Source organism: Canis lupus, chromosome 8 (assembly GCF_003254725.2).
Source record: "Canis lupus dingo isolate Sandy chromosome 8, ASM325472v2, whole genome shotgun sequence".
Lineage (NCBI taxonomy): Eukaryota > Metazoa > Chordata > Mammalia > Carnivora > Canidae > Canis > Canis lupus.
In genome coordinates, this window is record NC_064250.1 from 23364785 (window position 1) to 23377086 (window position 12302).

The following is a 12302-nucleotide window of genomic DNA, read 5'->3' on the forward strand; positions in this document are numbered from 1 at the left end:
ATTTACCTCCCAAAGGTCTCATTTTTAAATACCATCACACTGGGGATTAGGGCTTTAGGATATGAATTTTATAGGGACAACAATTTAGTTCATAGCAATAGGTAAGTTAAAAGGACATGAAAATGTCAAGACTTTACCTGGAGCATGGCCCTTCAATTTTTAAACATGACTACAGTTCCATGCAATCTTCGTAAAGGTCTTTGCACTATGTTCTTCAGTGGGGTATTGGAATGGAGGACTCTTAAGGACTAGAGTGAATGTTTTTCAGGAGCTTCTTAAGGGCAATCACCTTATGAGGGTTGCACATATTGTTTTAGATAGGTGTGCATAGGCTAAAAAAGACAAAGGCTCAAAATCAAGTAAAACTAGATTCTTACTAAATAAAATATGATAACCACGTCTAAAGAGACAATATCAATTAAAGAGCAGATTTTTCATTTGTGGCTTAAAAAAACATCAAAATGTTGGCAATGCCTATCAAGTCATTATCTAAGGGAAAAGAATCATATTCAAGGGATTTTCAGTATCCCAGTCCCATTGGCAAGATCATTCCAGTCTCAGCTGGATGTCATAATTACCTGCACTAATATCTCTTCTTATTCTGATCTCTTGCCTGACAAGAATCCGTCTAAGTAGAAATTGGCTCTTGCCTACATCTGACTGGGTGGTTATGCCACCACCCCGCTGACCCCAAGAGAGGCACATTTCTTATCATAAATCAATTAAACAGCAGCATGACTTTATGTATTAGTCATTTCACCTTTTAGCAACCTTTCTGAGAGATGAAACCCTTTTTGGTTTGCTAATAAAGTCAAGTATCTAACTTTGGGGGGTGGGCAAGAAACCATGGTAAGTATGAAGAGTACTAATCTGTGAAATGATATAGAAATCACCAACTCTTCCTGATTACATTCAGAGACTGCCCCTGATTATGTGTAGCTTTTACCTACTTCCCATTTTAAATTGGTATTTAGTACAATCTGATTTGTTTATGATAGCTGGTAGTAACAGTCTTATATTAATCTTAAATTATTGGTAGAATAAGATAAAATCTCATTTCTCTATTTACTAATGGCTGAAAACTAAAAATAGAAGCTATAAGGAATGGATCATACTAATTGTTTCAAAACTCAACCAGAACCAGCAGAAGTTAGATTACTTTATTGTGTATGTGTGTGTAAAACATCATTTCTATACAATTTTATTTCTTTAGAATACTTTAATTTTAAGAGCTTCTAAGTCATTCATTAATCTTTCTATATTTCATAACCATTTTTGAAGATTATTTCCACTCAAAAGATATTGTAAGTCACCCTGCAAATTTTAAGTATAATTTATGAGGGACTTAAGGGGGAGTATAGCCTAAACATAGATTCCTGAACTGCCTCTCTGTTTAGAGATGATCAACTCCGAAGTGTCTTTTCAGAGTCTTTGAGGCAATGGGTTTTGCCAGGAGGTCAGCCAAGAGGTGTCTTGACTGCCTCACGTAAGTTCTTCTTATCACTCAGCCAAGTCCATGCAAGCAGATACCTCTTTGCCTATGGGAAACAGGCTAACAGGTTGACCCATTCTGCTGCAATGAAACCTATTATCTCTTTGTTTTGTTTGGTATAATACATATCAACTAGCTCCTATATTTCAGATGGGCAATAGGGAAGAACCATTTCAATTTCCAGTTTTTGAAAGGCTCAGGTGTGTACTTTGCATTTAATAAAAAGTAAGGTTGTCTTTCCAAAATGTACATTCAATCTAAACTGTGTCTTGAACTTGTATTATATACTTTGCCATTTCCTTGTCCTTTTTAGTACAAAGGGCCTGGTAATAGTCATTCCTATGCCCACCAATATTGAACACAGTGACAGATAGTAGTTGGATTGGACTCACAGAAGTTTGAATTCAATAATCAAGAGCAGTTCCTTTGTTTAAGTGACAATTGTAAAGATGATGAGGATTGTCCTCCCATTATTGCAATCTTCACTGTCAGAAAATAAGAACTGGGCTCTGGTATTCTGAAACCCTTTTTATAAGTGTTCTCCCGTATAATTCTAGGGATTTATTACATATTTACTGACCAAGTACTAAATGTAAGAGTTCAAGTGACATGTGAGTCAACTGGAATTCAGACATACATCATAAGTTTATTCTTTTTTTTTTTCATAAGTTTATTCTTAATTTAAACATGTGTAGGTAACATTCTGTCCATTTCTCCCTCTTAGTACTTACAGATATGTGTATGGTATCTCCTGCTTTTCATTTTATAAGATAATAAAATTATAATTATCATTTTAACTACTTTGCACAATATAGTATTTCTGAGCTATTTAGAGTATCATTTGGGGGAAAATTAAAATTGGATGCAATGCATTTAAATTTGCATTTATCCTTGACATTAAAAAAGGTTAAGGTGTAACTGTCCTACCTTTGAAGTATTTTAATTCTTTCTGTTCTCAGAAATGCAGTAGAGAATTGTTGTTATTTTCCTTGAAAAAAGTTCAACTTAATTAACAAACGTGAATTCAAAGTAAATATTAAGTCCTTATTAATCTCTCTATTCTTTGCTCTGAAATATGATAAATCTCTCCAAATGGAATTCTATACCCTCTCCCAACTGCCTTTAAAAATTCTACCTATGCTTCAAAACTACTCCCCTTCTGGAATAGCTTTCTAACTCTCCTTATTTAAAGTCTATTTATCTGTCCACCTATTTACTTACTTATCTACCACACTAAAAAGAAATGATCTCTTAGGCAGAAGTACAAAACAGAAGAAATGTGTATCCACAGAAGCCAAGACAAAAAAAGTGTTTCAAGAGAAAGATAGTCAATTGTGTCTAATGCTGCTGGGATTTGGAGTAGAAGGTCATTCTTGAATGACTGTTATTTGACAAAATGGAAGTTATTAGTGACCTTGAAAAGAGCAATTTCAGAGTGAGTTGAAAAAACAATGATTAGGAGATAGATCAGTGAGAATAGACAATTCCTTGGGTCTGTTGGAGCAAATTGAGTTGGGGGAAATTTTGTTTTTTGTTTTTTTTTTCTGTTTCCTTGTTTGCTTGTTTTAATAAAGGAGGGGCTGAAATGAGCTCCTGTTTTCGGTATTACTCAGTATTCAAAGATTATATAAAGCCCTGTACTTCAAAATTTAAAAGAAGTTTTTCCTACATTAACTACTTTAAATATTTATTTGTATCTCTCTAGAGAGACTTCAGGATTTCAAATAAGTTTGTGTCCACTTCACTTAACTGAAGACAGCTTTACCACACCACTTCAATAGTCAAAGAGGAGGTTTGTTTATAAACGGTCTCCTATGTTTGGTGCAGGATAATCCTTGTGGTTTATGTCTGTTAACAAGGTGGTAGAGTGTAGAGATGGGGTAGATGATGATTCTAAAGTCTCTAAAATAACAAAACCACAGTGCAGGTATATGATACCATTAGACGGACTGAAGTCTGAGTACATTTTTAAGTTGAGTAATTCATGACCTTTTTCTGGCCTGCGTGTCTTGACTTATCCAGCCTGTGAACTATGATTTGCCTGGAAACTTAGCTTGGTGTAAATTGCTCTTTCCCCCCTCTCGGATGAAGAAAATAATCATAACCAGAAAAAAAAAATATATGTAGGAGCCTTGTATGCATCATTCTTTGCAAAAAGCACACTGGATTGGACCTTGAAGGAATTGGTTGTGCTTCTACTCTGCTACTAGTTACCTCTGTCATCTTCATCAGATACATTCCTTTAATCTCAAGGTCTCACATAAAATGATGGGGTTAACCTTCATTCAGTGACTTCCACTTTGACATCATTTGTAGTTTTGAATATTACATGTGCCAATCCACATACTCTGTCAATGACTCTATTTGACTAAATCTCAAAAGAATTTGAGACCCTTGCAAAAGTGAGGCAGGAGGCCAGGTGAGAATGCAACATTTGGGACAAACACATTATATACAAGACTGATGTAAATAGTTATTTGAATGTTTTAGTCTCATTTAATTTTATAAATACTAAAATTATTAGAAATTGATATTAATGTTATAATTACAGTAAGTGGCTTCATGATGTCATGAATAATTGCATCTGCAGCATGTTTTTAGTTTAAAATTGAATAACCTGCAAAAGCTTTGCCTAAAGAGAACTATATTGTTAGTTTCTCTATTGTAGTCCTACTTGTCATTAATATTGCTAGGAATTCTACTTTCCTGAGGTTTACCTCATATTCTGTGTATAAGTGTGCATTTAATTGGTGTTTTATTTTTTAGGTAGCATAACTTTACTTTGAACCCAGCTTTGATTTGATGCTCACTCTATAAGAAACATGGCTTTACTGTACAAATCATTGTCTTTGTCAGCTTTATTCACATCACACCCAACTGTGATTCAGAATTATGTCTGAGAATATACTCATGCTGTGCTTATACTACTTTGTGATCAAAATTTCTTGACTACATACTTCAGGCTTCTAATCAATAACTACCAAATTTATAATTAAATAGAACTTTGATACTAATTCTCTGTTCTTCCTAAATTTTCATAGTCCTATAACAGTAAGTTTTGTTTTGGTTGTACATAGTTAAGTAATGTGGATTCCAAGGAAATAGGCTCTGTTGGGTTGATTTATGGGTAACGGACAAGGACTTTTGTAACTGTACATTCAGTTTTAATGTATACACTCCTCATTATGGGTTAAATTTAACTGGTATTCTCATTTTAGAACAAATTGTTTACAAATGTAACCATAATGAGCTAAGTAACTATGATTTTCATTGGAGAAGGGAGAGAAGAACTATGAGTTTCTAGCATTGTATATTTCACCTTATTTAATTTTTCTTTAGAAGTAACATTTCTCTTTTTGGAGAATTTTAATTTAAAAATTAAAAATTAGCTACCTGTCCACTATCCAAATATAATAATGATCTACATTTTTGCTTAATTTTCTTTCAGGCTTTTTTTTTTTTCAATAACCAACATAAAATAACATTATCAGTTATTGCTTATTATGTGCTAGACATATGACTTGTTTCCAAAACCTACTTTTTTTTAAAGATTCTATTTATTTATTTATGAGAGACACAGAGAGAGGCAGAGACACAGGCAGAGGAAGAAACAGGCTTCCTGCAGGATGCCCAATGGGGGACTCCATCCCGGAGCTTCGGGATCTTGCCCTAAGCTGAAGGCAGAGGCTCAACTGCTGAGCCACCCAGGCATCCCCCAAAACCTACTTTTTAACTATGGCACTATTTCAAGTCCTATATTTACAGTTATATATTTATAATCTTATCCATGTTAAGCACATCCATATTATTTTCTTTAAAGGTATATTTTACATATTTATATTATAATACATATATTTGTAAGCATATCAGAGTTGTTTTTTTCTTAAGATTTATCAAGTAATTTCAACTTTTTTTTTAAGGATTTTATTTATTCATGAGAGATACACAGATAGAAGCAGAGACATAGGCAGAGGGAGAAGCAGTCTCCCTGTGAGGAGCCTGATATAGGACTTGATCCCAGGACCCCAAGATCACTACCTGAGCCAAAGGTAGATGCTCAAACACTGAGCCACCCAGGTACCCCCAAGTAATTTCAACTTTTAAACAAATGTTTTAAAGGACAACTAATATTCTGTTAGGCATCTATAGCTCTTCTGAGTTTTTCTGTTATAAACAGAAAGAGTATTCTCAAAATTTGGCTTTAATTTTCTTAGGATAGTTTTCCTCAAATAAATTTCTGGGTCAAAAGATATGAACATCTTTAAGGCTTCTAAATGCAGGTGGAAAAATTCTCCTCCCAAAGGATGAACATTTTGCTCTGCAACAGACAATGTATGAATCTCTTTAAGTTGTACTATAATCAGTACAATATACAATATATTGACTAAAGTCCATTATTATAATTATTTTTAAAATCTGTAGTAATAGCAAGAACATGTTTTCTTGCATTAATTTACCTATCTTTGATTACTAGTATGGCCAACTTTTTTTTCATATATAAACCATCTATTGTCCTTAATATAAAAATTAGAGTTCATATTCTTTGTCTATTATTCTTTTCAGGGTTTTAATGTCTTCTTTATTGATTTAATAAGGTCTTTATATGCGAAAGCCATTTGCTGAACTGTCCTTTCAATTTGCTTTAAAAGAACTGGCTATTAGACTGGGCTGTTGCTTTTAATGAATGGATGCTATTCTAAGATGATGTACAAACATCACGAGAAAATTCAATCTCAGAGATAAAAAATTATGCATCTTCTTAATGGTTAGTATATTATTAGCCATTGGGCATGGAGATAAGGGTGGTTTTGTTACTCTTATTTCTTTAAGAATCTAAAAGTTGAACTTACAGACTAGCATTAGTTATATTAGAATACTTTGGTGCTTCTAATTACATTTTTAGTTTGATCATGTATTCCATTAACTTCAACTTTTAAGTAGTCACTAATCAGTACCTGTTGTGATAATGTACATGTATCTGAAAGCCCTCTCAAATCCTGTTTTTGAAAGAATAAAGAGTACCAAAAAACCCTTCAATTAAATAAACTAAACACACTAATAAGTGTTTTCAATAGCTATTGCTGAAGGGTTTTTTTTTTATTTTAATTTTCAAAGTCTTATAGACTATGTAATCAAATTAATCAAGTTTTCTGCCATGATACCTCCATTCTTTTTTAAGCTTAGAGAGTACATTAAAAGTAAATGTACTAAATGCTTAGTGTGCATAGATAAAGATGAGGAAATGGGAACTGAGACTGAGATTGTCCCATTCTATACTGCCTTTCTATTTGTAACAACATATTATGAGTATTTTAGGCTCTACTCTATGTGAATGAATAGGGCCTTATGACATTGTAATTTGGCAGTTATGAAACTTTCACCACAAGTAATGGAAAACTCAACCATTATTAGTCTAAACAAATACATTTTTTTCTCTATCTAAAATAAATGTAAAGGTAGATGTTGGACATAATTGTAGGATGTCTTGCCTTTCCCTTATGCTGCAAGATGGTTGCCACTTTCCTAAGTATGAAACCTCTACTCCAGGAAGGAATAAACTGAGAGATATAGTAGCACCAGTGGACCACCACTCAAGTCTCAATGGATGAAATTCTGTTGCATAATTACCTTGAGCTAAAATGGTGATGCCAATGAGTGTTGAGCATTGTTTAATATTTGTAGGTAAGCCACTTTCTAAATGATAATTATTTCTTGTCAATCAGATTATAAACTTATTTGAAGTTGGTTCTATTCCATTTTTTTCTTTCAAGAATATCAAGCAAAATACATAGCACTAATATTTTAAAATTATCTACTTAAATTTCAGGATCAAAATAAGTACATTATTGTTTCTTATTAAGTATTCATTTGTATGGGAAGGCATAACCTTTTAATGAAATTTAATGTGGCAGCCTTAACAATCTGCATTATAGTCACAAAAGTATTTCCCTAAACAGATGGAATAGATGAGAATGTAGGTGTGCCCAGGTCCCAAACCAAGCTAAATGTTTTTAAAACTGTGTTGTTAAATTACATCACTGGTTCTATTAGTTGCTATTACTGAGTAACAAATTATACAATTTAGTAGCTTAAAACAACAGAAATTTATTATCTCATAGTTTTGGAGGGCCCAGAGTCTGGGTATGGAATAGATGGCACCTTTGCTCAGGATCTCACCAGGCTGAAACCAAGGTGTTGGTTGGCGGTTATGATATCATCTGAGGTACAAAGAGCCCTTCCAAACTTATTGGTTGTTGGCAGAGTTTGCTTTCTTACGGTTATGAGACTAAGGTCCCAGTTTTCTTGCTTATTGTTAGCCAAAAACCACTCCACTCCACTTTTTAGAGGCCGTCATGCCACATGGCCATCTCACATTATGTTTGCTTCTTTAAGGCTGGAAGGAGCACATCTCTACTGCATTGAATTGCTCTAAATCTGGAATCCCTCCACTGCTTCTTATCTCTTTAAAGGACTCACCTGAATAAATCAGGCTCACTCAAGACAATCTCCCTTTTGATTACTTAAAGTCAAGCCATTAAGGGCTTTAATGACTTCTGCAGAATCTCTTAATCTTTGCCATATAGCATAATCTAATCACAGGCGTGGCATGCTGTTTAATGGTAGAGTGAGTGTTCAGTCTCAACTGCACCAAAGGGGAGTGGGTTTTATGCACGGGTACACTAAAAAGCTGTAATTATAATCATGGGGATCTTCTTAGAATTCAGTTTGAACTGCACTGTTCAAACTTTAGTGTTATTTTCAAGAATTAGTCAGGGAGCATAGAATTATAAAAAGTAAAAAATGCAAACCAAAAAAACCCAAAAAACAAAAAAATGCAAAAAACCCCAGCAAGCCTATCGGAGGATCTAGAGAAGGCTCTCAGGTAATTGAAGGGTTTATTTGGACATGGAATTTTTTTAATATAAGTATAGTAAGATCAACTATTAAAACCAGGCTGGGGGCGGGGGAGGAGGTGGGCCGCAAAAAAAAAAAAAACAAAAACAAAAACAGGCGGAGTCCATTGAGTGTGTGTGTTTCTTTTTTTTTTTGTTTGTGGTTTTTTTTTTTTTTTTTTTCTTTTTTTTTTTTTTTTTTCATTGAGTGTGTTCTTAACCACTGTATACCACCCTGGACTCCATGACATATAAAACTTAGTATGGTTCCTGTAACAGAGAAATTTCTCAGTAAATGTTACATCGGATTGTCTATTTACTGATGGATTAAAATGTGTTTTCTTTTTTGGCACCACTGCATGGTTTTGAAGGTTGGATGAGTAGCATTTTGTTAATGGAATGGTTAAGTATAAGCTGTGCTGTGTCATTGTAAATGGGCTTTGCAGAGAAATACAGAATGGTTCTTGTCCTTCAAAGAGTGTCAAGAGAAGTTGAACTGATTGCAAATTGACTGGGATTGAAACAATTTTATGTGAAAAAAATGACTTTATTCAGATAATTCTTATGAATCATTTCTTTGTATCATTTTTAGGGCATTGCACTGGATAGCAATCACATTTATTCTCAGGAATCTCCTCTGCACTTTTGACCTTTCATTATCTGACATTCATTTCATCGGTTAAAATGAGCTAGAAGCACAAAATTTGGGATATCATTTGGGAAAAAATATCTAGTGATTTGATGATATCTATGGTTTTCAAAAGCATCTATACAGAAAGAAAAAGAAACAGCTTATTATTTATAGTAGAGAAAGTTATAACTTTGTAGTATATTGTAATTCTACCCCAACTAACTCAGAGAAATTAGACAAATCTGACCTTTTGAGAAAATTGGAGAAAAAACATTATCTCTGAACCTCATTATATTACTAATGTCGTCATAATACCATGTGAAATATATTAAAGGATAATTTCTAAATTTAATTAAATACATGGGATATATTGTTAAAAATTTTATTCTGAATTTTATGTTGATTTTTAGATACATTAGATTTTTGTTGTTTTTAAAAGTGATAAAAATTATGTTTCCATTCTTTAATGTGATGAGGTAAAAGAACTATATTTGTACCATATCACTCACTATATGTATTTTAAAATTGATGGATTAAGTCAAAGCACAGGGTTAGAGAAAAATGGAAGTTTGTTCAATTCAACTTTCTCTAGTCAGATTTTTACCTCATTAGTTCTTTTATACATCCATTGAAAGTCCTATAAAAGGGAGGGCAAAGTAGTTCAGATTAAGTATAGAATAAGTAAAGTATCCTATATTTGAAGATTACTTCTTCCTTGCCATAACTTCTTAACTTCTATTTTACTTAAATTATGAAACCAAACTAAAATTGTTTTTTAGACATTTATTTGAACATTCCATAAAAATCATTTGCTTTCTGCAACTAAATTTACATTTTATATTTTTAATTATATTTCAAACTTTAATGATTATACCATTCCAAATTGAAAAAACAATTACTTGTTGATTTATATATTTAATTCCAAGACTGTACATAAAATAAATACCTCTTATTTATTTTAAGATAGTTATAGAAAGAACTTCTCTTGCTGTCACTGATATTTCAGTTAGAAATATGAAATTCAGGAGAAGTTCAATTTCGGATTTGTTTTTCCTCTTAATTTCTTCATTATTTTGAATTATGGAACAACTGAGATGCATATGGAGAGCACAGAAGTAAGAATATTCTTAAACTTCTTAAACAAATTAAAACTTTCAAAGTTCCTTACTTTGACCTTCCTGCAGTATACTTACTTCTTTCATCAACTGTGATTTCTTCTGACAATTTAATGTTCTTTGCCAAACCCTTTGTAAACCCATGGTGATATTTATCAGATGACTTGAGTTAGAAACCTTTTATTCTATTCCTACTACAGCCTCTGACTCTTTGAATGACCTTGAAAAATTAATATTCCTCCTACTATCTGTAATGGTAAAACACACACACAAAACTTTCAAAGGGATATTCTGAAGCTTGATTATAATTATAATTCATAATAAAGTCCACTGAGATATTTCAAGAAAAGGTATTGTACACAAAATATTATTATAAAATTCTCTAGAGTCTTCATTTGTAGGTTATTATTTACAGACTTCAACAGAATTATATTTCAGTTGTGCCTAGAGGGCCTCGGATGTGTTTCTGTCAACTAAAACTTTTATTCTCCATAAAAATTTTTTACTAAGCCATTGCTTCCTTGAAAAACAAATGGACCAATTCAAAATTGTTAAGTAACATACATGAATTTTAAATTTAATTTAAAGTATTAAGATATCTGAGATTGCAGAAATTATCTAATTCAAACCACCATACTTGTACACTTTGATAGGGTATTTAAAAAGAGTCACTCAAAGTCATTCAGCTGTATTTTTTCCTATTTCTGAATATGCAGTTTGGATTACAGAGTATAGTATCTAAACACCTGGGTTCTAGAGTGTCTGTAGCCAGATCTTTGCTTAATAACATGTAAGCTTTGTGATTTTGAACAACTATTTAAGTCCATATTTCAACATCCTCACTTATTTAATGGAGATACTAATAGAATGGAATGTTACATAGATGAGATAATACATATTAAAGTTTGGCACAAAATAAGTACTTGATAAATGTTAGCCTTTCCAATGGGGCTGGTCATAGTTTTATTCCTACATGTCAGTGGTCTTTTTTGATTAAAATTAGAGTGAGCTTCAGAGGGGTGAGTATTTTCATTCAGATTTTCTCTATGATATGGTTTATTGCCTGTCATAATTTTTACTCTGTTCATGTTTAAACTTCTCTTCAGCCCTTTCACGAAGGTGGCGCCGAAGGCGAAGAAGGAAGCCCCTGCCCCTCCCAAAGCCGAAGCCAAAGCAAAGGCTTTGAAAGCTAAGAAAGCGGTGCTGAGAGGCGTGCACAGTCACAAAAAAAGAGAAGATTCTGACGTCACCTACATTCCGACGACCCAAGACCCTGCGTCTCCAGAGGCAGCCCAAATATCCTCGAAAGAGCGCCCCCAGGAAACAAGCTTGATCACTTTGCCATCATCAAGTTCCCCTTAACTACTGAGTCAGCCATGAAGAAAATAGAAGACAACAGCACACTTGTGTTCATGTGGATGTCAAGGCCAATAAGCACCAGATCAAACAGGCTGTGAAGAAGCTCTATGACATTGATGTGGCCAAGGTCAACACCTTGAGCAGGCCTGATGGAGAGAAGAAAGCATATGTTCGACTGGCTCCTGACTATGATGCTTTGGATATTGCCAACAAAATTGGGATCATGTAAACTGAGTCCAGCCGGCTATAAATCTAAACATAAATTTTTTCACCATGAAATAAATAAATAAATAAATAAATAAATAAATAAATAAACAAACTTCTCTTCATTCTACGATCTCAACTTTCATATTCACGAATATAAATTATACTACTAAATCTGAAATTGCATCTAGTCATTTGTTAATAATAACAAGTATAAAATAATTAGTATTTATTGACCATGTATTATGTGCAAGGAATATTTCCAAGTACTTTACATTAATTATTTTGTTTCATTCTCAAAATACCAATGTTAGGTATTATTATCATTATTCCCATTTATAAATGAGAAACCTAAGGCTAATTGAGATTGGCCATGACCACTTAAGGTCTTATGGTACGGAGCAGAGTTTTATCTTGTATTATCTAACAATAAAGCCCATACTCAGAACCTTTACATTCTACCTTCTTATATTTCAATTGAAAGTCTATCACTTCAAAACTCACAATTTTCTTTCCAAACTGATCTCTTCCTAACATGTATATTTCTAGTATTACTGTAATTACTCCGACTAGAATTCATGATTATCTCCTATAACTTCTTTCTCTCT

The 12302-nt window shown here is 33.0% G+C and overlaps 1 pseudogene; it reads left to right on the top strand.

The window, feature by feature from the left end:
* Positions 1-8325: 8325 nt before the first annotated feature.
* LOC125755644 (60S ribosomal protein L23a-like) lies at positions 8326-11839 on the top strand (annotated as a pseudogene).
* Positions 11840-12302: the final 463 nt, after the last annotated feature.